Genomic DNA, 27,628 nt, shown 5'->3' on the forward strand with positions numbered 1-27,628 from the left:
ACGAATGTACAGACTAAGACAAAGACTTTACAAGAGACACACCCTCCCCCTTGTGAGAGAGTTTGTTCCGCGAATACAGTCACTTCAAATGTCTAAGCAAACAGAAAAATCTGGTTATGAGCTCCAACAGGGGCTCCACACCAAGGCAGAGAGACTGTCAGTCAGTGGCAACATGACATGGATCCTAATCGCTTCGACTCTGAACACTGAGACAGCGTAATGCAAAGACCATTTCAGAGTCAACTGCCCTCCCAGAATTTGCTGTCGTCTTTCAGAGGCTTGGGGACAAATACCGGATTGCTGAGTAGAATATGTGCACATGAAAGTGACAAAGTGATTTACGTACCCAGCATTTCATGTAACCCGAAGGTTCATTACCGTGTTCGCAAGAGCTCTTCACTGGTGCCTATCCTGAACCAGATCAGTACAATCCATACCATCCCATTCCATCTCTCGAAGATCCATTAAAATGTGATACACTCACGTCCTTTTCTTCCCAGTGGCCTCTTTCTTTCTGGCTTTCCCACTAATATCCTATATGCATTCCGCTTCTCCTCCATTCGTGCTACATGCCATGCCCACCTCATCCTCGTTGACTTGATCATTCTAATTATATTTGGAGAAGAGTACAACTTATGATGCTCCTCATTATGCAGTTTTCTCCACCCTCCCGTCACTTCATCTGTATTCGTTGCAAATAATCTCCTCAACACCCTGTTCTCAAACAACCTCCCTTAATGTCGGAGATCAAGTTTCACACCCATACAGAACAGGCAAAATTTTAGTTCCGTATATTCTAATTTCTATGTTTTTAGACAGCAGACGAGAAGTCGAGAAGAAGTTTAGGTCGTTTATCTAAGAAATCTGTCCATGTCCGAGGCTTCTTTTGATCTTTAGTAATAAGCTTATCTTTTACGGTGAGGAGTTGTTAGCTCCACGCCCAACCTCCAAGCTGGAGGACCATCCCTTGTCGCCTGTCTGCGACTGCTTTTTCAATATATTGTTCTTGAAGAGCCACATTCTTCGTTCTTCCCTGAGGTTGGATATGCAGTTTTTGTGTTAGAAATCCCTAGCCGTGCGTATCGAATTCCACTCAAAGAATGACAGACTATGGAAATGGGAGCCGCATATAGGAATACGGGACGGCATATTGCCAGTGGGCTAGGGAACTTGTTGGTTACGCAATTTGTTCCAGTTATAGTTTATATAGTCAGACGCTTAAATGAGATTACATAAAAAGTGGAATAGATTGATGTGTGAGCGATTTCAGTTTTTGGATGAAAATATTTGAGAGGGAGGGAAGAAGATAACAGTAAAAAGTTCACCATTCCTATAACATTTCACCACAACACACACAATACGATATGATTGAGTGTCACTGTGGTTACGTAATGGAACGCGGTTATTCATGTGAAGTGGTGCTTGTTGTGGTCTAGCGATTATAAACAAACACATCTAGTAGAAAATACCTCGCTCGTTTCTATGCCCTGTTCTATGTCATGTTCTGCAATTAGTTAATAATTGATTACAAATTAAACTGTTAATTCGTATAGATATAAAGGAAATCGCTGTACCTGATTTATCTTCTTTGAATATTTGCATTGGCGGAAAAAATAAATTACAGTTGGTCGAAGCAATGTACTCTTGAGAACGTTTGGGATAAAATATATTTGGCTGTATTGCAAGACACTTCATAACTCATATAATTTGTAATATGTAATTAACTCTCTCGTAGTGTTCCTGATATAATGTGAAAGATGCAGAAGGTGCACAGAAATCTTCTCTGTGCCAAAGGTAAGAAAAATTTAAAGTTATCCCTGTAACAAGCCGTAGAGCTCCATAGAATTGTGAGACGTCAAGGCTCCCACATTTTGTAGACAATCGGCTCACATATGGCTGTGATTTTGTCAGCCTTACGCGTCGTCCGCCCTTTATATCCAGGATGATTCCTGGGTACTCCTATCAAAGGCTGAGTCGACTCAATGGCTATAGTGCGGCTGGAAGTATTAGGTCAGTTGTAAAGTTAAATGATCTCCTCGGGAATAGAACCCGCGAGCTTCCGGCTCGTAACATAGTGTCTCAACCAACTACGCTACCGCGTGCTGCGCTGTGCTTCACACCAAGATAGACTGGCTGACTGACTGACCGTCTGTCGTAACATTACTCTGAAGCTAATTAGTTCAACTCGGAGCTGCAGTTGGATGGTGCCAGTCAGCGAGAACAGGAGCAGTTGGACGCGGAAGCTGAGGAAGCTACAGAGTTGGAAGCCGTTACCAAGCAGCACAGTGAAAACCGTGACTGAGGATCATGTGAGAATCTGTGTGTGACAGTGATTTGTAAACACGAGTTTTGGATAGAGACTGTGACAATGAAGATTGGATTGAACTGACTCATAAATGGATTTGACACAGCTGTATTGAATCCTTAGGTTTTAATACTACAGTGTAAGTCAAACTCAGTTGTTTTGTGCATAAATTACAAAGTGAATTTTATTTGTGATTTTGTGCTGAATATCTTGATTAATATTCTAACGCATTTTTCTTCGTTTTCATTGGAATTGAACTCTTCAGTCCGTATGCCGTTTTCTCTTTCCATTTCACGCATGTACAAGCGTCGCGACGCGGTAACGTGCGCCGACGCTAACCTTGTCATCTTCTCGCCGCGCCTACAAGCGGCCGACCGACCGAGTCTCTATTAACGTGGAGACCGCCTCGCGAGTCAAGTGCTGGCAAATATCTGCATATCCTCAGCATCGATTCTCATGGTCCTCCCGTGTGGCCGACACACCCGGTGGGTAGTGCATCACAGTGGACTCTATTTCCATCAAGTTATAAGAACTCTTCCTAGATGCTGCTAAATTTGAGTGAAATAAACAGGACACTATTTTATTGAAAAGTGGGAACTTTTAGGAACATATTTGTTCGTGCAACGCACTGAATTAAGGCGAGTGAATGACGTCTGATCGCTTTACGAATGATTAAAATAAGAGTTGAGCGCAATAGTGACTTACGAAACGATTATCAGATCGTAAATATTTAGTGTTTTGAAATAGTTTTCTTACTGAGTTTTTAAATAATAAATTAATTATGATCGCTAAAAATAAGAATGAGACAATTTTATTGAAAGTATGTAACATAAATTACTGTCATACGTAAGTGGCTGAATGCAGCTGGCATTAAACATTCCAATGTCTGCGTTGGCCTTCTGTAAGAAGTAGGGAGTCTTAATTCAGTGAAAAATAAAAAAGAACTGATTGTTGCAGTGAAACCTTACACTTAAAAGACGTTACAGAATTAATAGTATATTGCTGAGTCATATTTATTTCTTCATTCTCTTAAATATGATTTATACATATCACGAAATAAAAGAAACAAGACGTAGAGGTTAATCTGGGTTGTGTCACAAATATGAACAAGGGGTGGCTGTATTCCTCGCCTGCTAACACGTACCCTCTGCGCTTTGTGCACGGGAGAGGCATTTACACAGTAAGTGAACATCGATTTCAAACTTCATGTCACTTCAAAATGATGAAGTTAAACAACGCATGTTGGAGAAACCGGCTGTGCTCTAGGGCGGGGTTCAGTGAAACGGGTAACAAGTGGTTTCTCGTGTGGCTAACCAACCAGTAGAGCAGATACAAAAGAGGAGTGATATCTCAATTTTAAGTATTAGTGTGTAATCAATGAAACACATTATATTTACTAGAGCATTCGTGCAACATTATCCATGTTATACAGTGAACATTAGTTACGACGTGCTTAGTGCTGTAAATGTGTGGGGCTAGAGGAATGAATAGGTTGTTTCATGCAGTAAAAACTGTTCGTAGCTGTGAGGGACAATTTTATTCATATCTGTTGTATTCACATTTAAGATTTAGACTGTATAAGGAGGTAATGTTTTGAAGTATAAACTTAAAAATGTAAGCTAAATCCGAAAAGAATTCACCTTTCTCTGAGCGGGCTATGTACTGCACCAAGTAACACATTCATTTGTTCAGTTGTTTCCTGATAAGATCTGTGTTGAAACAGTTGAAGTGCAGTGACAACCAAAGCGAGAGACAGTGACTTCCAAGACATTTAAAAGATCTGAATAATGACGTTTATTGACGTTGTCGTACATGAAGACTCTACAGCGAATTGTGAATATATTTGGTAAATACGAATAGAATGTAGATATTGGCAAGTGAAAGTCTTTTTTATTCTGCGAATAATAAATAAAAACAATTTGACTTCCGTGAATAAGATATGAAAACATAACTTTAATTCAAAATAGCCTGAAACGTCGATCTCGTTGACGCCACCATGAAGTAATGCTTGTTGCAAAACTCAGATATGAAACGTTAAGTATACGACACGCAACAGGCAAACTTCACAAAGATGCGACATTGCTCTTTATAGTGAACATGGTGTGCTCGACTAATTTACTGCGTCATATTTTTCAAAGAGAAACGACATGAAAGTAGCATTTTGTCGGTACTTTCACGTCCGTAATCTGAAAATACATCAGTCTGATAATGAGCCCTTTCGTTAACAGCAAGCAGACGGAAGAAACATATAAAAACTTCATAGAAAAATTATATAAATGTGAGTACCATTTCGCTGGTAAACTGATTTATCGTTTAATATTTATGTGTTAGCTTTTATATTGAGTTTTAATATATTACTGTTCTTAATACTGTAACATTATTACACATTATTTTTAAATAATTTTGTATCTGTATCGATGTAAGGAAAATACACTTCATTCAGGGAAATTTACTTCTCAGTCATACCGGAGTGTTAAAAAGACATTTGAGTAACAAATGATTTCCTCAGAGAAGATATGCTTTTAAGAGAACGTTTTCATTAACTTCCAGTGACGTTGCTTTGAGCACAATGTGCGAACTGTGAAATGACTATAATACAGATTTCTTCCCCACGTCTCTACTGATTATATATTAATCAAGTAAACTTACTTTCTCGACATTGAATATTTTAACTGGTGGTGTGCAGGATTAGAAAATTTAGAACTAACAAGATGTTTAGCATCATGAATTAATCATAATGTGTAAAAGTGTGCAATTATTATCTTCTTTTGAAATATAATTGAAGTGAACTGGAATTGATCATTCACTGAAATTCTCAACTTATTTGTTAGGAACACACAATAACAAAAATGAAATCCAAGTAAACTATCCGCATATTAGTGCTTCATCTTCTGCTTTCATGTAGAACATGGATATCTGATATAGGGTGCACCGGAATTTTGTTTCGTGGATTTCAATGGTAAAACGCGCGGAATAATAATAATTGATTATATAACTAATAATTGATTATATAAGTGTATATGAGGAGTGATACAAATAGTGATACATATTTAGAATGAATAATGACGAAATTCTCTCAGAACGGTTTTTGTATTGCTAATAAAACTAGTTTCCACGAGTGGACACAATAATTCAACTCGAGCCATTGCAGAAATAATTTGTCATTATTAGCCATCAATTTGTCCGGAAACTGTAAACAACGCTGAAGATTTTGACTGTATGCACAGTTTCGTAATGATGCCCTACTCCGTAACATGGGAATAAACTGAAATTCGGAGTGCATAAAGTTACAATTCCCACACATGTAACCGATGTAACTGCGTAACCTGAACTATTATCCATTTAAATCCAGAAGAACGTCGATTATGTCGTGTGTTTGAATTCAAGAAATACGTATAAGTTGTTTTATGATATAGATGTGTGGAACAAATATTTATATTGAAAATCCTCTTATGTTAATACAGAATACTTTTATATAATAAGCGCATGCAATCGTCTGTTGGGTCACATTACTACTATAGATTGATGCCTCTTTAGGAAGCGGGAAAACCATATATTTGACTTTTACATAAACAAGAGCGAAGTTCTGTGTATTACATTTCACCATGTGTCGGCATGTAACATGTCGCTGTCATCCATTTCAAGTAACATCTGCAAGGACATCCTGAAGATCAGCAGCCAAGTGTCCTCACTCGAGTGGCGTCCTGTGGTAAGTTGAATCTCCAAACACTCTCCAATTGAATAGGTTCAATTTCAGCTTAGGTATATGCATTTTGTATAATTGAGAAAACCATCACTTTGTAGGATATGTAGATTACTGGAATGATTCTACACAAATGCAAATTACAAAACTTTAAGCCGAGGTATTAGATTACTAACTTCTTGTAATCTGATTCGAACGATATTTCTGAGAAGGATACATTTCTACGAACATAATAATAACCCGAAAGTATTTCATAAATTAAGGATATAAGGCTAAAAACAATTCAAATTATACAGATTTGCAGTACGCTAAATATAACAGAAACTATAATTTTTTTCCCCATATTACCTGAGCAAGATCGAGCTTAACTCTTCAAAAAAGTCTCCAACTTTTTGTGAAGTTTCTAGGTTCTTTTCTTCAGAGTGTATTCCATTCCTGGGATTCTCTTTAGTTTTTATTTGAATTCGATCTATGTGTTGTGCCTATTATAATTATTATTATTAAAAATAGGAAATTATGCAGACGTGAGCAACTTTAGGCCCACTTCTATTCTCAGTAATTTCTGTTAAGTTTTTGATTTATTATTTACGATCATGTCTTGCATTACGTTAAACGTAATCCCAACCAATATGGCTTCACCAAATCCGAATCCATAGTTGCTAATTTGGTAACATTTGTGACTCCTATTGCCCGCGGTCAGGGTCAAGCCGATCTTTCGAATGATTTTCACCTCGTCCTCCCGTAACCTGCTCTTGCACAAATTAAGACCCTTTGGATTATGCGATGGCTAAGTTAGCCAGTTTCGCAGTTTTTTGACAAACAGACAGTCTCGGGTTCGCGTTTCTGGCACTCTCTCACTGCCTTTTCAAGTAACTTCTGTTGTGTTGCAAGATTCTCTCCTGGGGTCTTTTCTTATCACAGTCTTCATTAATGTCCTATGTAATTCCAGTAAACATTGTAAAGTTTTAATCTTTGCTGGTAATCTCAAAATTTTCCGCGTCATTAACTCTCCATATGATCGTCGCTTACTCCAATCTGACATTAATTCCGTGAGCGACTAGCGCGCTGCTAACTCTATGAGATTTGATACTGCTAAAACGCATGTTATATCATACTCCAGAAAGGAAAATGTTCTGAGATACGAGTATCAGCTTTGTCTTGCTGCCATGGCAAGCAAAAGAAGTATTAAGAAACTGGGTGTTTTCTTTGATTCAAAATTATATTTTCACAATCATTTTGATCTCATATTTTAAGTGCATGAAGCTATTAGACCTTATGCGTTCCATAACTTTCAGATGTTCTTCCCTGGACTGTTTATATGTGCTATACTTTAGGTTATTCGGGTCAAGTCGGAATATGCGTCGGTAGTTCGGAATACTGTCACGTTTACCGATGCCAACAAACTTGAGTGCATCCAGCGAAATTTTGCGCCCTTCTGTACCTATCGTTCTTCCTATACATTCTTTATAGTTATACTTTTGCCATGGAGAAATTATGAATGAATGAATGAATGTATGAGGGGTAGGCCTTCTCGGCCCTTGCACCGCGACCTTTTTTTCAGTGGTCTCTTGTGCTTCCCCTGTTTTAATTATTCCCTCAGTAACCCCGCGCTTCGAATGAAGCGCAGGATTTTGTACGTGGGGGAATCAAAATAGTCATTTGGTTCCATAAATTATTGACCCAAGTGACGTAGTCTTAAATAAGCTAAAGCCTCACATTCACACAGGATGTGTGTGGCTGTCTCGTTTTCTGTCTGACACCTCTCACAAGTGGGACTATCACTTAGTCCCAGTTTGAACAGGTGTCCTATAAGATGACAGTGTCCTGTAAGTAGTCCTACCACCCATCGTAGCTGGTTCCTGTTTAGCTTCAACAGTCCCTTCGCTCTTATAGTGGAAGGTCCTCGTATGAGTCCCTTTGCTTGCCTGATAGAGAAATTAAGTCTGCGTTCTTTAAGTGAACGGAGACATCACCTTGATGCACTTTTTAGTTTAAGTCTAGTGTGGCCTTAAATCCTGCAATTCCCTCTTGGAAAATATTAATCTTCGTGTTTCTACTCGCAGTGTTAGGGGCTTCTCATGTTTTGGTGTTTGTCCCATTAATAAACACTATCCTTCTTCTCGGTGCGCCTATGCTGCCAACGCGGTGGGTAAAGACCTCGACATATTTGTAATTGGAGCCCTTTCTCTCAACCATATTTTATAATCTTCTATCTTAAAGTATTTATAATACACGTATTTATTCATAATCCTAATGTTGCTGTATTATGTAATTCTTAGTTATTACTTTCTTTGTGTACTTATCATCTTTGCTTTTGTTTGCTTATTTCTTCTGTATTGATGTGTTTTCTTTGTCCAGTGCTTGCCTGTAATTTGTCTCTCAGGTGATGTCAAGCACTTTAGTAGATGCACTTAAGGATTACCATTACTTTCACATTCCGCGCTGTGTTCTTGTAAACGTTTATATTTTGCTTTATCAACTCTACCCTGTTACCTGATTTTGTTATCGTTATTGTTATTTCTCAGTTCTCAATAACATTTAGATTTATGTTAATGAAATTATTATTATTGCTATTATTATTTGTTACTTTGTTTGTTTGTTAGTTTTTTTACTTGTTCGCATTGTTGTGTTTTCTTACAGTGCTTGCCTGAAAATTTGTTTTTGACTTTACGTTGTGTTTATCCATATTGTAATTACTTGTATCTACCCTGTGCTCTGTCTGTAATTGACCTTGCGGTTGTTGACTCGGCACGTAAATAATAAAGAATAGAATTGAATTATTACTATTATCATCTCCTAAATTATGTCTTCGATTTTCAATATTGTTTCCAATTTATTATCATCATAATTACTCAGATTGCCTTGTTTTATACTTTACGCATATTTGTTTGTTTGTTTGTTTCTTTCTTTCACTCTTGCTCACTTTGTTGGTGACCTTTGGGATGCTGAGATAGCACACAAATAAATAGGAATTGAATTGAATTATTTTCATCTTCACATACCATGCCTGTGTATTCCACACTTTCTCCATATTATACCTTGTACTTTATTGAATGGTTATTTACTGCGTCTGAAATGTGGTTCTTTATGTTCTTAAACGGGAGACTTGGAACAAACATTAGCTACAAAACTTGTTCTCCTAATGAATATGACCATAACTTACTGCTTGGAATAGACAGAATAGTAACTTATAGTCCTTCATCTATTCAAAATCTCTTACCTTAATTATTCTATTTACGTATAAGACTTGATAATATGATCGTGGTTTGTTTGTCTTCAATAGGGCTACTTTGTGAAGACATGAGAAATATTTTAAATACAGCACTATTTCATAAAAGAGCTTTTGCTTCGATATCAGATGTTTTACCGTTAAACTTATTTGTGGAATAAAAGAATTTCCGAACTTCCTTTAAATATCTCCTCCCAGAAGTATAAATTGATAATTTATGGTCAGATAAGGATTAGTGGAAGGTCAGTGAAGGCGCATTTGGAATTCATAATCCTTACATTTGTATTTATTACCAAGAAAGATCTGTTTAAGCACCCTGACTAATTTTCCACCTTAGCTAAGAATTACGGAGGCATGGAAGTTTAATGCGAGGTCCTGTTAAGCTCCTGTTACAACATTGCAGATTTCCTGTCTCCCGAGAAATATGAGTCTCAGTTTTGTACGATATTCACGTCATTTTATTTATCAGTCTCGGATAATATGATTTAAACGTAGAAATAGAGAAAGGAAAGTAGAATAAGGAACAAGAGAGAGAGAGAGAGTGTATTAACTGAATACAAATCTGAATTCTGAAATATAATTTCTTTGCAGTGTTTGATACAAAATCTTGAACTGTTGCACTGACGTATCCCTATATTAAATAATAAATTTGTTTTGCTTTTGAACGAGATGCCTGTCGACTTTCTGTGTACAATTTAACTGAAGCTAATTGTTTTAATATAGAGAGCCGGGAACTTCCCAGTAAGAGAGAAGTCTTGTAATGGAGTACTAGTGCAATCCATTGAAGTGCGATAACGTTACCAGTGATTTGTCATGGATATTATTTTGTGTCGCCATATCGTTTCAGTGACATTAAAGCTACACGACTGAAAATAAATTGGTCTCTAAATTTAATTACAAATATGAATTAAAAATTAAGTTATACTGGCAATAAAACGGAAGTCATTTTAAATCTTTTGTTGACTAGTTATTACAAATTCAAATATTTTCTGATCGTCTTCAAGGTCCTTGACAGGATAATAAGCCTGTTACGCGAAATAATCAAATGCCCCGAATGAGGTCTTTCCTGCTTTGTGTTCGGGAAAGCCCTGATTCATATTTCGGCCTTGAGACCGAAAGCATCTGCTAAAGGATATCATACTTTCTTCGTTTTTTTAATCGTATTACAATCTATTACAACATAAGTTCCTGGTGTATTTTAAGAGTCATATTAATGTCCCGATATATTTCGACATTTACAGTGTCAAATTCAATCTTTATAAACTTATGATACAACACACAAAACCATCTGAAGGTTGCTATCTGTGGTTGTACATGAATTTAGGACCCTGTAGTATTTAAAATTTTTATTATTATATACTTACAAAATACATCATACATTACATATGGTATATTAATTTCACTATATGCAATTCAGGGAAAAAACAATCTCCATGGCTTGAGTCCGCAAGAGAACTATACCGACCGAGCGACCGCCGCTTGTCGGCGAAGTTAGTGCCAACTTTAATGGATAGAGGGTATCGCATGGTCAGCGCAGCGGATCCCCATGGCCGTTAATCTCGGTTTTATAGACGGGAGCCGCTATTTTCATGAAATAGCTCCTCAGTTATTCTCACGAGGCTGAGTGGACCCTGCTATAGACCCACTACATCTCAGAAAATCTGTTGGTAGCACTGGAAATCGAACCCGGACCTCTGGATCTGTAGCCAGGAACTCTTACCACTAGACCTCAAATGCGGTCCAACTTATGACAAAACATTCGAAAATATCTCAAGGTTGTTACCTGTGGTTGTACTTGAATTTAGGACATGTAGTATTTAAAGTCTTCATCGTTACCTACCTACACGCAAAATACATCATACATTATATCTCGTGTACTAATTTCACTATATGCAAGTCAGGGATGAAACGTTGTGAAATCTGTGTGGCTGGTGGCGTGCTGGATTCGTCGTCATGACGTTCATGATTGAAGCTAGTATAATTTCCCACAGGCCCATTATAAAATGCAAGGATGCACGTCAAATGGACCACTTCAGTTTTCTTTCACAAATTTTGCCGTTATACCTCTTCAACCAACCAGCAATAGAAAGAAGACTAAATAGAATGTTGCCAGAGGATCTAATTAGATAAGCGCCAGAAAATCATCTAAGGATGATACCTGCTTCAATATCACACACACCCATCCATTTTAATAATTACTCTATTTATGTACGTGTATATTGAGTAGATATTGTAAAATTGTTTTAAAATAAAAATAATTTGCGGTTCATTTTTCAGTCAGCTTGTCACTGAATGCTATGTAATCTGAGCTAAACACCGTTAAACAAATCACAAATAAATGAGCCAGTATATGAATAAACAAATGTACGAAAGAGATGCACAATTTGATGAAGTTTTGCTTTGGTTTGGAAACTTCTTTATAATGCGTTCCTGGGTGATTTGTTAGGCATTATTTAACATTAGAACACATTTGCTCAGTAGAGTACATCAAATTTGATGTACTCAATTATCAGATTATTAAGTTGGATACAGGTTTTTTAATTATGAAGGACGGACAACTGTTTTCTGAAAGTGACGCCATGTAGTCAAGCAGAACTCTCCCGACTCTCATCCGAAACGTCTGTGAACGTCTGACTATTAGGCATCATATTTCCGAAGATAATATTCGTCATAGTCAAAGTGAAGAGAATCTCAGTTCTCACGAGCTTCATTAAATTTTTGCCTTATCAAATCTTTTAACGCTGAAATTTAACGTCTTTACGGCGATTAACATAAAGATTGTTCTCTTATGAGATGAGCTGTTTTGTAGTTACATTTGATATTTTTCTGTGTTTCGGAGGAACGTGCTGCCTCCTCCTTCATGTAGACGAATGACTCTTGCTCCCTAAAAGAAAGAGACAGCACCTTCTTCCGAAACTTAGTTAAAACGAACTACATAGTGTCAGTCCCGGAAGGGAAAAATCTTCAATTCTCTCTCTGTTTGGATGTTACATGTAGCACTGGCGGCAGTGTGATCTATAGGCACATTGTTGTCGTTTTATTAACGAGAAAAATAGAGTACCTCGAAATATCGGCTACTTCATTGTGGGTTCAACCTTCTTTCTCTGATCCTGTATAGATATTATGCCATAGTTTATCCCGTGTGTTACAAATGCATGGATCTGTAGCAAGAAGGTCCACCGTTTATTCAAGATTAGTCCAGAGTAGTGAGCTTCTCTGTTACTACCTCCTCGTACCCTGAAGATGGAGGAGATACGTTCCTTCGAAACGTCGGTTAACACCACATATACACGGTGCCAAATCCCAGAAGACTGCTTTCTTCATTCTCTATTACTGATTAGAAACAAATAATTCCAGTTCAGTATTTAGAAATTCTTCGGTTTTAAAACTGGCATTCATTTCTTTAATTATCTCTCCTTTAAGCAGTCCGTATTATTCTTATTCCTCTCTGAAGTGGGCCGGCAATGTAATTAGTTTTCCTCAGTTTTGTCTGATTTATTTCCCGTTCCATGCAACGGACGAAAAAGCGTTTTATCTAAAATAAAGAGTATCGAAATAATTGAATAACTTATTGTGCATTTTGCACAGTGTGCATATTAATAATCACAGATGTCAGTGTAAGAACGCGTTTGTATGTCCGTTCATCTGTCCGTATATTTCAACTTGAGAATCGTTAGGCGCACTTAATGAAACTTTGTATTAGAGGCGTCCAGAAAAAGTTCTAGAGCCATTTAGATTTTCATGAAAGATAGGCCATATTTTCATTAGGGATGCATCTGTGTATCTGTACGTGGGTACAAATTCCAGTTTTGTTCTTTGTTCTTACAGAAGTTAGGCCCGTTTATCATTTTTATGTTACATATTGCAGTGGCAGTGTATAATGGTCACTTTATGAATTAAAAACCTGCTAATCAATGAAGTAGCCATATATATCACAACACACAGACAAGCAACATCAACTACCGACAGACAACACACGCCAACAACATCCCGAAGCAAAAAGATTGGGCCAAGCGGGAAAGAATTCTAGGGATTTTAAGAATTCTTACTTCAAATAACGAAACATAATTTTACAGAATTAACGACGAATCAAATAAGGAAGCTACTGTGGTGTGTGAAAAACTTTTAGTGAATCGACATTCTGGGTAATTTTAACTATTTGTAATTATTTTAATTAACTGGAACGTGGCTATCTTGGACAAAGTGAAGTTTTGTGTGTTGGTGATTTCTTTTTCTACTATAAATGCCTCTGATGATGGCTCCGTGGTGAGCCGAAACATGTAAGGCAGGTGCTGACGAGGTGGAAAACTTAAAAAAGTGTCACATTTGACGGAAGGAACTTGATTGTTAATTAGCCATATATATACAATGTAAAAATACTGGTTATGACAGCATTGCAACCAGACTAAAGATGGAGAAATTAAGACAAGTTGAATGAGACAAAGGTTTATGTGTCTGTATAAAATAGCGTGGCCCAGGTAGTGCTCTTGTTCTTGATAGAATAATACGCACCGAAAAGCGTTACAGAAAAATTTAAAGGTAAAACAGTATAAAATAAATTAAGGGTCAGAAATAGACTGACACTGATTTTTGCCGTGTTTCCTAGTGAAGTTAATTTTCTGCAAGCCCACACACAATGTACTGATAAATGCGGTCGGGGTTGAGTTATGTCTCCTGCCTCCCTCAGTACCGATGCATTTTATTTCACGTTTCTTGTTTGCGGACCCGCCCGGCCGCATTAAATCAACAGCAATGGCGAAACTCGAGAAACAGACGAGAGATATCGAATTCAGTTCGAACTTCTTGAAGATAATATTTGAAAAGTGACTACTTTATTGTCAGTATATGTGTCTGTTAATCTTAGTCAAATGGAGTGATTAGCCGTACTGTGTACATAAATATACTTCCACATCACCATTAAATAGATAAAGTAATCCCTGTAACAGGGCTTGAATGCCCATATGGCTGTGAGACGTCAAGGCTCCCACATTTTCTCTAGACAATCGGCTCACAGATGGCGTCAAGGTTATCAGTTCTACGCGCCGGCCGCCTTTTACCCCCCTCCAGGAAGATTCCTGGTACTCATTTCTGATAGAGGCTGAGTCGAACCCAAGGCCATAGTGCGGCTGGAATGATTAGGTAAATTGAAAAAATCCACTTCATCGGAACTCGATCCAACGACCTTCCGACTTGTAGCACAGTGCCTCAACCAACAGCGCTACCGAATAAAGATAACTTTGAGAAAACCGACTATTAGTTTCTTAACATACGTCAGTATGCCCGTTAGCTCACAGAAAACAGTGTTCAAATTAATAGACTGTATTTGTGCAGACTTAGTAAGGTAGACCTGCATTAACATTTGAGCAATTTTGATTTTGGTTTACTTTCAGGGATATTTATTCTAGAATGTAAATTAATTTATAATAATGTATTTTCGTACTTGATACAGATTTAGATGAAATTTCACATAAAACTGTTTTATGGGCCTTCATGAGTACCACAACAAGGCAGTTTAACTGAAATAATATACGGCTTAAGTTGCTCAGTGATCTAAATGCCTTTCTGGGTGTATCTCCAAAATTCTTAAGCTGCGGGAGGTACTCCTTGAATAGGATTTATGGGGATATAAATATGCAAGCTATATCTTGAACAATATTTGGGTTAAACGCTATCCCTGTGACAGGTCGTGAAGGGCCACAGGGTTGTGAGACGTAGAGGCTCCTACATTATTTAGACAATCGGCTCATAGATGGCGGTAAAGTTGTAACATTCTTCGTACTCAGAGGCTGAGTCGAGGATTAGCTAATTTAAGAAAAAACCACCTCATCGGGACTTGAACCCTCGATCTTCCGGCTTGTAGCATAGTGCCTCAACAAGCTACGCTACCGCGTTCCACCAAATAGTACATGGAAGTCAAGCTAAAACGAAACTGACATTTATGTCACCGCTTCTGTAGTGGATTTGCACATTTTTATTCTTAAGCAGTGGTTTAAAAAATATATTCAATACAGTGGTTTCAGATGGTCATCCACATGTCCTGTTGAGATACGTATGGGACAAACAAATCGAATCTGGTATGTTACGTTGTAACAGTGATATATATGGTATAAATAAATACATAAGGCAAGAATTAATTAGAAGGATTTGCGGCATCTAATTTTCCTTAAATGGTAAAAGGAGCAAGCACTATCATTGCAGCATTTAGATATTAGCTTTTGTGTATGCTGCTTACATCCTGCTTTCATGCAAATTTCTCCTTGCTTTATAATTTGACCTTGATAATGGAGGAGACATGTTTCTCCGAAACGTCGGTTGACTTCAACGGTCTCCACGGTGTTATATTCCAGAAGACATATCTCTTCATATTCCATATTGGCACCTCCGTGTAGTTTTTCAGTTTGAACTTTGCAAAGATTTATTATCTCCTCCATACATGCTGTACGTCCGTCTCTTCATTTCTTCACCCAAATAATGTCTGGTGATGAATTCATCATGTATTGCTTTCTTGGGACGTTTGCATTTTTCGACATGGTGAAACACAAAACACTGCGACGAATACAGACATACGCGAAAACGTCAAGCATTTTATTTTTAACATAAAACTGTCTAGTTCTAGTTCTAGTTCTCTTCTCAAAACAACAAAACAACCAACTCCATGATTGTAGTCCGCAAGCGAACTATACCGACGGAGCGACCGCCGCTTGTCGGCGAAGTTAGTGTCAACTTTAGCGGATAGAGGGTGTGTCGTTGTCAGCGCAACGAATCCCTACATCCTTTAATTTCGGTTTTCTAGACCGGAGCCTCAGTTATCATCACGAGGCTGAGTGAACCCCGTTATAGACCCACAACTTCTCAGAAAAAGCTGGTAGCGCCGGGAATCGAACCCGTACCTCTGCATCTGTAGCCAGGAGCTCTGACCACTAGACCACAGAGGCGGTCGAAAAATTCTCTCCGTCCTCTTGTTCTCAAACACTCTCCGTACGTATTCTCCTAGTCTGAATTCAATTTATCACGCCCACTCCAAAGCTTTATTATTTTATGAAATTCTTCAAAGTAAGGATACTTTAATCCAAACTTACTGAGGAAAGAAGTACATGGTATTTTTCTCTCAATGGATGAATCCTGTTGTATTAAATGTATAAATTCTTTATTAAAATCCGTAACAACACAATAACAAACCAGTTGATGTTTAACATAATTTTGCTACGACTTTTTAGAAAGCCATCATCAGGCAAATGCACAATTAACGCGTTCTTAAGCTATTGAATTTCATACTATATAATTCAGTGCAGTGTTGCATTTTCGATAATATACCATAATATAATTATATAAAACATTCTTCTTTTCTTTTATTGTATTTTGTTTTATATAATAATTTATATAATAATAATAATAATAATAATATTATTATTATTATTATGGTATATTGTCGAAAATCCAACACTGCACTGAATTATATAGTATGCAATTCAATAGCTTAAGAACACGTTAATTCTGTATTTGCCTGGTGATGGGTTTCTAAAAAGTCGAAACATGTAGCAAAATACTGTTAAACTTCAACTGTTTTGTAGTTGTGTTGTGATGGATTTTAATAAAGGGTTTGTAGAAGTACATGACATTTAAATAACTTGTCACTTATAGCGGCTTCAATAAATTTACGTTACATCTACGTTTCATTGCGTTTGTATGTGACCAGTCAAGGAGCCACGAAAGAGTTCAGCGTAGCGAAAGAAAATTCGGTGTCGCTGTTGGTACACTGTAATTATGCTTACAAACAGGATTTCATAGTTGTTTGGCAATGACAGTTATCTCTTGGAGCGTTTGCGAACTAGCCATGAACGTACACAAATACACTATGACAAGTATTGTGGATGAATGACTTCTGCTAGCTTTAGCTGAATAAAAGCAATTCATACACATATACGGACCCACGTTTCAAGCACACATGAATTCGTATTAAAAAAGTCGACTTAATCCATTTGCATGCTGTGATGTTTGCTAGTACCTTGCCTTTCCTATGAACCCAGTAGCTTTACCTGCTGGGAAATGGGCTCGGATGAAGATCAAAGTTGTTCATAACGCATCAGTTGCAGCTTACACATTACAGAGTCTTGTGATAATTTTTAAGCATTTATCGTGAAATGTCGAATTTAGTTCAGCTTGGGCAATGTTAATATATGAAATCAGACAGTACGTATGCTGTGTTTCAGTTATCATCATTCGATGTAACTAAATATCGTCGACAGATTTACAGAACGGTGCGCAGTTCGAATCTCAGCTAACGAACCTCATGTTTTCGTAGTTACATTCAGTCCCTCCTTTCGGATGTCCGGATATTTACTTAATTATGGCTCATTTAACATTTCTGTCAGTATCTAAAACTATACGGAGTCGAATGACAGGATTATCAGTGAATAATACTATCACCTGTTAGTGACCAGACACGGGTTTTAGATTGGTAACCGGATTTATCGAACACATAAAAATCGTAACTACACGTAGTTATAGCGCTCCTACTAATTCACGTACTCTACTTCTCACTACAGGATACGCTAGAACGCCTATGGCTTCACATAGCCGTTGCCTGGTAGCGGATCCCAACAATGTCTTCTTCTAAGATCCTTACCGTCTGGCGACTGTCTCACAACTAACTCAGCTGTCTACTCTAAACTAACTCGTGGCATCAGTAGCCGTCACTGACTCCTACTGGTCATCCATGTGTCTCACTGGCCGTCAACTACTATTGACTGCAGCTCGAGTAAAAGTCGAAGTCACAATATGACCGAAGGTCAGCTGGTCAGTCAGTCCTCGTGTCAAGTCCCATCTGTGGCCCCAAAACCAAACTTTTGTTTGTGTCAGACAGTTGCGGTTTTGTCAACTTGGAGCGTCCTCTCTAACAAGAGGACGGGTCTGTCATTCTTCGCTCTCGTACTTGTCGACAAGTACATAGTCTTTTGTGAGTCTTGACGAAAATTCTAACCCTGACAATTTATATACTAGGCCAGAGCGCCATGTTGTGTCGAAGGCCTTCTCGATATACAAGAACACAGCAGGCGCTCTTATGTTATTATTGAAATTTAGGTTGAGGTGATCCGCCAGTCTCAAACACGGAAGTTTCATACTCTGATCTGCTCCACAGCCAGACTTTCATTTAAGTTTCCTTAATCAGTGTGCTTTTGGATTGTTCTTAAAATCAGCTTCTTCTGCCGACGGCAACTCGTTATATAGTCTCGCAACAGACCACACAGAAAACACAGTTTCCAACAATTATTCTGTTTTCGCGTCACGTGTTCTCTGCCGCGGAAGCTTGTTTATCGAGCCGTTGTCTCACAACGGACAATGTAATCATGTCATAGTATATTGGAAAGTATGTGAAAAAATTTGAAGTGACAAGAAGGTATTTAAGTGGTTTGAGGAAATATATGAAAAGTATCAGTGAGAGCAGCCCGTCTGCTGGCTGAGATTTGAAACACTCCGGCTATTAGTTAAAACTGGCTACAAACAATATTGAATTATCTGATGCTGAGGTGGTATGAATAGAGACTAGTGGAGGGTACTTGTGAACACGTTCATGAACCTTCGGGTTTCGTAAAATGTTGGGAAGTTTTTGAGTGGCTGCACAACTGGCGGCTTCCAGAGAAGGCCTGAGCTCCATGAAGCCAGTTTGTATTGACACATTAGTTGGTTTCAAATCCAGCTCTATACTTAACCTTTAATGTAAAAAATGTTGTATTTTAGCTTCCTGTTGCACTGATTCGCGTCCATGATGTGTATATATTGACCGTCTTCTAGTGCACACAATCTCACTTGTCACTTTACTACATGTTTCGGCATCACTGTGCCATCCTCAGGTGTGTTATTTACGTTAAACTATTGCACTGCTCGCCATCCTGTGTCGTTTATAAAATGATTTAAAATGTATATTCGTCATGTACTATAATAAAATTTATATATTAAAATTTGTTAAGATTTATCATCTTATACGTCGTATTTCAAACTCGTGTATTATATCAAGCTTCCCTTATGGGAGTCGTTCTTACTATATTTTGTGTATACTGTGTCTTGTGATGTGTCCTTCTTTTGTGTCTGCGTGCGTTGTATTCAACGTTATCATAGAACAGTCAGATATATTTTTAAGAACACTGTCTTCTAGAATATGAGCGGGGCTTAGATACACTTCGACTCTGAAGATGGAGGCAGTACGTTCCTTAAAAACGTCGGTGATTTTCTACCGGACTACACGGCATCAAATCTCAGAAAATAATACTCTTCATTGTTATAGCAAAGCAAAAATACTTTACTTATCTACGTAATGACCATTATTTTCGTTGTGCATGGTCCAATGACCAACAGCTTTCGTGGTTTCAACAGAATAAAATGTGTTCTTTTGGAATTAAAACTTTCTGGCAATGCTCCTTTCCATCACTATGCTGACAAATATAATTTAATATGTGACCCTTTTTTTTTCTCGGATGCAATGATCAATGTGCAACTTAACCACATCTCGTATTGATGCTCGCCTAGGAGTGTATAAACAACGCTTGACCGCAATACTTAAATGTTTCCAGCAAATTGTAACTCTTCTTGGGGCTTATACATTTGTAGCCATCTCGAATTGTATTGTTGCCATATATTTCACAAGTTTCCACGTTCTATGACCACAACAATGGGTTCAGAGATCGTTATATATCTTCTGGTTATAACACTGTGTGAACTCGTAGCTTCCGGAGTAACATCGTACTTTCCCCGAAGTCAGAAGTCGTAGTAAATAAGTAGCCAGCCAACAGATTGATGATGCATGATGGGTACTTGACTTGTGCATGTTGTGAATGAAGTAGTCACACCAATACTTCACAGCACACGCGTTAGGTCTGTCGCTATTCAAACGACAATTAAAACCATCTCGGGCAATCAGCCGTGTCAATGTTGAAATAAAAACCAACGTTTCAAAATCTCAATCATCAGGCTTGGCCATGGAAAGTTGTTTTTTAGTCAAATATTGATATGGTTTATAGCCCGGGAATTTTTTTTCCACGTTTCTTCTTTGTGAAATGTTCAGATCTCACATAATAAAAATCAACTTGGCCAAAGGAGGTAATGTTCGCATTGTTTGTAATCATTGCTCTTAACATTACTTTCGAGATAAACTAAAAAATACCTTTAACTTTGTAAGAAAAGGAATGAGTAATTCGGCTCGGCTATGTACATCCGCTATACTTTAATTGTGTGAAAACTTGACTGTTCATTTAATTCGCAGAATGAACTTCTGTTGACAGCGTGTAACTGTCTTCTCTTTTATCCACTTTATGTACCTCGCCTTTATACGTGACAGGTTGCGAAAATTAGTTACAAGGCATTTCACTTCGTGGCAGTCGGGTCCCATTTATCAAGTGGGGAACGGTAGATTGTAAATTGATGCTGATACACGCAGAAATCTTATCCACCGCCCAACATTTTGATTGACCGCAGAGGTAGATTCCGACGTTCGCCATTCTCTTTGATGTTAATCAACTTTTTATTTTTGTTTATAATCTCTTTTATATCCCATGTTTATTATGATTCTCTCTTTATAAAAGGTGCTTGAACTGAGAGAACTGACATGTGGGCAAATGTGATGTTTATCTGGCCGCCTGCCACACTAGTTTGAACTCGAAAACAGTTGGGAATATTTTGATGAAATTTTATATTACAGGTTGTTATACACGCTTGTATGGCGATATGGACATTTATAAAGAGAAATGTATTAAAAGTATACTTTAATATCGGATTAAATGTGAACGGGCAGGGGTGTCCGGATTGCCAAAATTTAAAGTACGCATGTTGACACCCCACCATTTTCCCAGTCTTGTTTTGTGAAAAATATAAGTTTTAGAATCCTTTAATATTAGTATGCTTCTCACTTAAGTAACATCTGAGACAAATGATTAGATATAATTGTCTGTGATCTCTTTTACGATGCTGATGGTACTTCAGAATGTACAGCATCGATGTTGTAGGATGATCAACGAATAATTGTAGGCGATTTCGAAAGAATCCGCTACGATTTGATATCCAGGTGTTTCGCTTCGTGGACCGAGAAATGTCCCAGGATAGGCAGTGTTCGGCCAAGTGATCCAGAAGGTAGCACTCGTGCCATGTATTCCAGAGATCCGAGCTCATATTCTCGATTCAGAACTTGGATGTTCCAATAGAAGGCTTGTGCGGTCCTCCTCAGTCGCTCCGGGCGAATATTGGATAGGTAATTTATTCAGTAACTATCCTATCACTCTTCTCTACATACGCCTGTACTAAGCTAATGAGCACAACACTTTGAACAAGATCATCACTCACTACAAATGGCCGACCACTTTGGTCTTCATGGTGAACTTTCGTTCGTCCATCTCTGAATATTCCGTATCATTGCCTTACTGTTACTTTGTTCATTATATTTAGGATCTAAAGCGCGTAATTTATTGACGGATTTCCGCAGCGCTCATGTTTTTAGCCTGAAGAAAGCGGAATTTCGCAGCTGGTGGGATTATAAATTGCAGGGCACATCTTAACTCACTCTGCAAAGATAAGAACAAACACTAGGTGACTAGTTATTTGACGCTACCGCGCATGCGTGAGCTCTCACCCGCTCCTACTAAGTTGCCCAGAACAAATGCAGGTTACCTTCCGAATAACCCCATTTTCGACTTGATTTCTCCGATGGAGACTAAACGTTAACCATCTGAATTGTACTTACAGTCCACTTGGTGTTCTGTGACCTCCTAACACAAAATATTTAACTGGTTATGATAATATATATATTTTAGCCTACTTTCCTTATCTAAAAATGAAAGGAGGCTTACTAGATTAACTTGGTGTCAGTGTATGCCCTCTATAATTGCTAGGCAACGGCTCAGTAAAATTTTCTCGACGCAACGAATATACTAGACACACAACAATAGGAGAATTGCTCGACGCGGTGTCTGCTGTGCGGTGCATATCGTATCAGATACTCAGTATGTAGTGTGAACAATTTTGGCGATTGAAACGCGTGCTTATGTGTCGGAGGGGTAGCAGTTAGTGAGTGGACTCACGCTCGAGTCGCCCCTCAGTGTAAGGGGAGTGACCAGTTGTAGTCAGACCCCTCCTCTCGTCGAGGCCGTGGTCCCATTTCAAAACACGTAAAAGTCTTCGAAAGAAAAATACGCTCAAGGGTCCCCACGGAACCTAGAACCAAGATTTACCGTGCTGTTTTTTTTATTGCTAGTGTGGTGGGACTAAGTCCCTTGTACTGCGGCCACTTCTGGCCTATTGTACCAGCCCCAGATGATAGGTGAGGGTGATTGTGGAGCAATTGGTGGAATGAAGATTGGCAGGGGAAACCGAAGTACTCGGAGAAAACCTGCCCCAGCACCACTTTGTCCACCACAAACCCCACTTGCCCAGACCCGGGATCGAACCCGGGACGCCGCGGTGGGAAACCAGAGACTAACCGCTTGAGCTGTGGTGCGGCTTACCGTGCTGGTTAGGTTCAGCAGTAATATAACCAACCGACCAATTAGTTCTTTCTAGAACTTCTCTTGTTTTATAATTTTGAGAGTAATCTCTACATTTTCCGCGTGCTTGAACAGTATATGTTAAGATCTTCAGTCAAGTGATCTTAATGTGATTGAACATGAATGAAGCTTTCATATGGCGATGCTAATATAATAGAGGTCTGCCATAAATTCAGTATATACAACTCGACAAAATCTTTCGGATACTTATTAACACACAAGATATACCGAGTGTGATAGATATCAGGCATTTGGCTTGGCTCCTGTTGCTTGCGGACTGACGGGCACGATTATACCAACACTATTTCGTTCTCGAATCCTATTTTTGAAATATACTTAAAAATACCGGAACGCATTATGCCACTAACATGTTCCGAAACCGTGATCTCTGAATTTCAGTGGCAAGCAATTACAGTTGATATTATCGCCCTTTTCTTATGGAAAGGCAAGAAGGGAGGTGTAAGAACAGACAAAAGAAAATGAGAAAACAAGTATGGAATTTGGCGTCATGTTTTTGAAGTTGTGCAGACATGTTTCATCCTACCTTCACCAAAGAACTGATGCTGTACATAAACTTCTTTGTTGCTTCCACTATGCGTCACATTTTATAGCTATTTCGACCTATTCTGTCATTAACAGGTCTTCTTATATGTCTCTGAAATATATAGCTGCTGGTATCAGGTTATTATATGTACTGATATAGTAGGTTTTGTTAAACGTTTATGAGTACCATGGGAAATTAAGAAAGGATCAACCATATAGTCTCGAACAGTAATTTTCAATCTCCCGCATTTTCCGTTCCACTGGTCCTTTTATAATAAAACTCATTAATCTTGGGAGCAGGGATAGCGTAGTCTTTATAGCGACTAGCTATGGGCTGGACGACCTGAAGGGTTGGAGTTCGAGTCCTGGTAGGGTCAAGAATTTTCTGTTCTCCACGTCGTCCACACCGGCTCTGGGGTTCACCCAACCTCATGTACAGTGTGTACAGGGGTCTCTTTCTCCGGGGGTAAAGCTGCCGGGGCGTGAGACTCACCACTAATCTCCAGTTGGTGCCGTGGTCAAGAAAATGTGGATCTATATATCCAGTCCCTCATACGTCTTCATGGCGCAGTGCTTAATTAAAGCAGAGGGACAAATTTACCATACCTTACCCTTTAGTCTTGACGTAGTAAGAAGAAACTTCAGGTTTTCCAAGAAACATAGTTTACAATTATGTATATTTTAATTTTTTATTAATTATAAAAATAAATTCTTATTTTTGAGACTTCAGTTTACTCTCAGACGACCTTCAGGCTTGTCAGTAGAAGGCGTCCACCGATTTGGCAACAGTAATATAGAATATAATCTGTGGTGAGTTGAGATATAACGAGCCGATTTATCTTAAGTTAAAAGCCAATTTAAATGGCCTTGAATGCACTTTCATAATAAGAGTATCAGTATCTGCGATAAAGAGTTTACGAGTAATGCATGGATAAGAAGGCTCGATGACTGAATAGGTCAAAACATATACGTACTTTGCAGTAAAAGTGTGACACACTTTGTAATAAAGAGAGTTTATGTATATCGTTGGGTTTACGGTGATGGTACGATGTAATAAATCAGAGGAGAAAAAAACGTTAGAAAGTGGAAAGCTGGAATGACGGAGAGAAAAGAAATGGAACAAAAGGGGAGGATGAGAAGGAAGGAAGTTACAAGATATAATTGGTCTGCCAGCTGGAAGGATGGAGGGAACGGAAGTAGAGAAACAGAGGGAAGAAAGTAGAAAGGAAGACTAATTTATAAACGGTCTGCCAGCTGGGAAAAAGGAGAGAAAATAAACGGAGAGAGGAAGGAAGGAAGGAAGGAAGGCGAAGTTGTAAGTGGTCTATCACACGGAAAGGCTGAGAAATGGGAGCCAGAGAAAGAGGGAGTATAGAATACAAGGAAGAAATGATCTGATAACGTTGCGATACAGTAAAGTTAGAAGGCACTGCACGGGTGAACAAACGAAAATCCTCAAGGATTAGGCACATCTTTCCAGCTATCCTATGTCATAAATAGATGAGAAGTATAACACCGAAACACACCCACACTCATAACCATATTCATATTCCACGTTATATGCTTCACGGCCCCTACGGTAGATAAACGTGTTTAAATTACATAAGAAGCAATCCATCAGTGAAATGTCCGGTGGGAGTGAATATGGCGTTCTTTGAAGAGTTCGGAACTGTAAAGCAAAACATGAGAACCGAATCGTGCTAAGTGCCGGAGGATCAGGGGACAGCAAACATACAGAAAAGGCAGAGAAGAAAGTATGTAATAACGATTCTTTGTAAGGTAAATATTTACACAAGGCTGTGAAAGAAACACGAGGTATGATATAAAAACAGAAAAAGGACCGTGTTCTGTAGCAGGACGAAACAGGAGTAGTATTGCAGCTCCTTCAGTATGATAAGCTGCAAGCCTCCAACCGGTCCATCCTCTTGTGGTACAGTGTTATCATTCATAATTAGTGACTTCATCATTTCATGACTGCGATAGGACAGTACCGAGCAGGTCAGCATAGCAGTAACGCTCTAGCCTCCCATTCGAGATATCGTCTGTTCGAATCTCTACCTGGGTACCGATTATCCCAATAGATTCCATGCTACTTCCCTCCAGGCAAATGTTTCGATGCCACCTAGAGTAGGCCATGACCACTTCCTTCCAAATCCTTTCCAATTTATCATTCGTCAGTCATCTACAATAGAATCTACAATAGAAAAGCTGAAGAAAATAATCCACTAGGAAGACAGGCGTAGCTAAAGCTATCCCTGTGACAGGCCGTGGAAGGTTGTGAGACGTCTAGGCTCCCACATTTTCTAGACAGTCGGCTCACAGATGGAGGTGAGGTTGTCAGCCTTACGTACCGGCCGCCCTTTACCTCAACGAAGACCCCTGGTGCTCATTTCTGTTAGAGGCTGAGTCGACCCCAGGACCACGGTGCGGCCGGAAAGATTAGGTCAATTGAAAAATCCAATGAATTCATCGCGAATCGAATCATTGACCTTCCAGCTTGTAGCATAGTGCCTTAACCCACTACGCTACCACGTGCCCCCATAGGCGTAGATGAGAGAATAATGTTATAAAAGGTCTTAAATTACACGATAGGAAGTTGTGCACTGGATTCCTCTGGCTCAGGTTAGAGACTAATGGCTGCTTCTGGTCAGCATGCTGCTGAATCTCAGGCTTCAATAGAATTCGAGGATTCCCATGAGCATCTGAGCAACTGATAGCTTATTAAGAACTCGGCTTCCCACGTTTATTGTATTAGTTATCTGAGGTTATAATATCTAGTTTAATCAGGTTAAACTATTGCAATTGCTGTAATTGTAAGTATATTATAATGGTTAAATTGCGAAGATATCCCTGTACCAGACCGGGGGGGGGGNATTTAAATTTAAAAATTAAAAATTCTAAATTCAAAATTTTAAATTTAAATTGGAAATCTAAAATCAAATTGACGAGCATATGTTGGCGAGATTTTAAACAAAACTGACAGGCTGGTGTTTTAAATTTTGAATTGTGTGCAGTGTGACAGCTAAGTAGTGAAAAATACACCTGATGATGGTCCGTTACGGCCGAAACATGTAGTGTAGAGGAAGAAAAGACAAAGAACTACAACCAAATACATTGTCGCATTCACGACGGCGTTTGTATTATTACATACAGAGGTGTATAGTGCAACAGGATGCTTAAATATAATATAATACAAATATGAATTTTATGAGTTTGTGCATTAAAATGTATACCGTAAAATTTGAGGTTTTTCACGGCTGTAATTATTCTGGGATGTGGTGCCGTGTAGATCTTGTGTGAACTGACTTTTCGGAGGAACTTATCACTTCCATCTTCAAGGTTCCTCAGAAACGTCGGTTCACACAATAGCTACACAGCGCAAGGTTCCAGAAGATGTCATTCTTCAAAACGAATAGCATTTCCTACCGATGAATCATCGATGGCTATAAATTTCTTTATGCTTTATGCTCGGGGACTGAGAGGGCAGAAGGAAGGATGGAGACATATTTTGCACCAATGATGTAACGTAGATGAAAATTACATCACGTGCGGTCCGTGTGTGTTGCGCTGAATTTTTAATGAAGAGTGTATAGTGTATGTGTTAATGAACACGTTAATTGTTTGGGTATTAATTTTGTATTATTTTCGTTACCAGTACTGTAGAAGTTACTAATTCATTTGCATAATGAACCATTTTGTGCCATCATATAATACATCCTGTTATAGGTCTCGTTGTTCTATAACCATGACCGCTAATGACCAAGACAGTTTATGTTGCAGAGATAGAAGTTAATATATCGTGAAAGCACCTGAAAGTTTCCTACTTTCCCGCAATATTCTAAACGAGTAATTGAAAATGCAACATCAGCTGATTGTAGTTAATTTTACGAAACGTTCTCATGAAGGCATATGAAATGTCGGGATTAGAAGTACGGAGCTTCACAGCTTCTCCCTAACTCATTCTTCCTGATAACAAAGATAGACATAACATTGCCTCAAAACTCAATTTTAAATAGTAAATAGTTTTAATCACTTAATCCGTTTCTCTTATACCTTACGGGGTCGAGGTTGTTTTTCATTTTGATCATTTTACATCATCATTGGTGTTTATCGGTTATGATGTTGTTGTTTCTGATATTTCTTCTATATTATTTAACTCTAATTTTTAACGATTTCCAGTTTGCTAGATGTAGATATTTTTACAATCTGGTCATATTAATTTGTATATGCCTTTACTATAGTACTGTTTGTTATGGAGTTGTATTGAGCATTTTCAAACATATTTTTTGTTACAAAGTCTCTCTTCATTGTAGTGTGTTTGA

General features: G+C 38.4%; 1 protein-coding gene across 4 annotated transcripts in view; it reads left to right on the forward strand.

Annotated features, from left to right (window-relative positions):
* The window catches only part of LOC111874353 (5-hydroxytryptamine receptor), a 644,097-nt gene that overhangs the window by 114,328 nt on the left and 502,141 nt on the right, over window positions 1-27,628 (forward strand). For 3 of the 4 annotated variants that reach the window (XM_023869793.2, XM_033755421.1, XM_033755420.1), the window contains exon 1: window positions 4,612-6,014. The exons of the other annotated variant lie outside the window; for it this stretch is intronic. The gene's annotated coding sequence lies outside the window, so the exon portion shown is untranslated. Of the gene's footprint in view, window positions 1-4,611; window positions 6,015-27,628 lie in introns of those variants that run through there. 4 annotated transcript variants of the gene reach the window in all.

The sequence above is a fragment of the Cryptotermes secundus genome, unplaced genomic scaffold (assembly GCF_002891405.2).
Source record: "Cryptotermes secundus unplaced genomic scaffold, Csec_1.0 scaffold49, whole genome shotgun sequence".
Classification (NCBI taxonomy): domain Eukaryota; kingdom Metazoa; phylum Arthropoda; class Insecta; order Blattodea; family Kalotermitidae; genus Cryptotermes; species Cryptotermes secundus.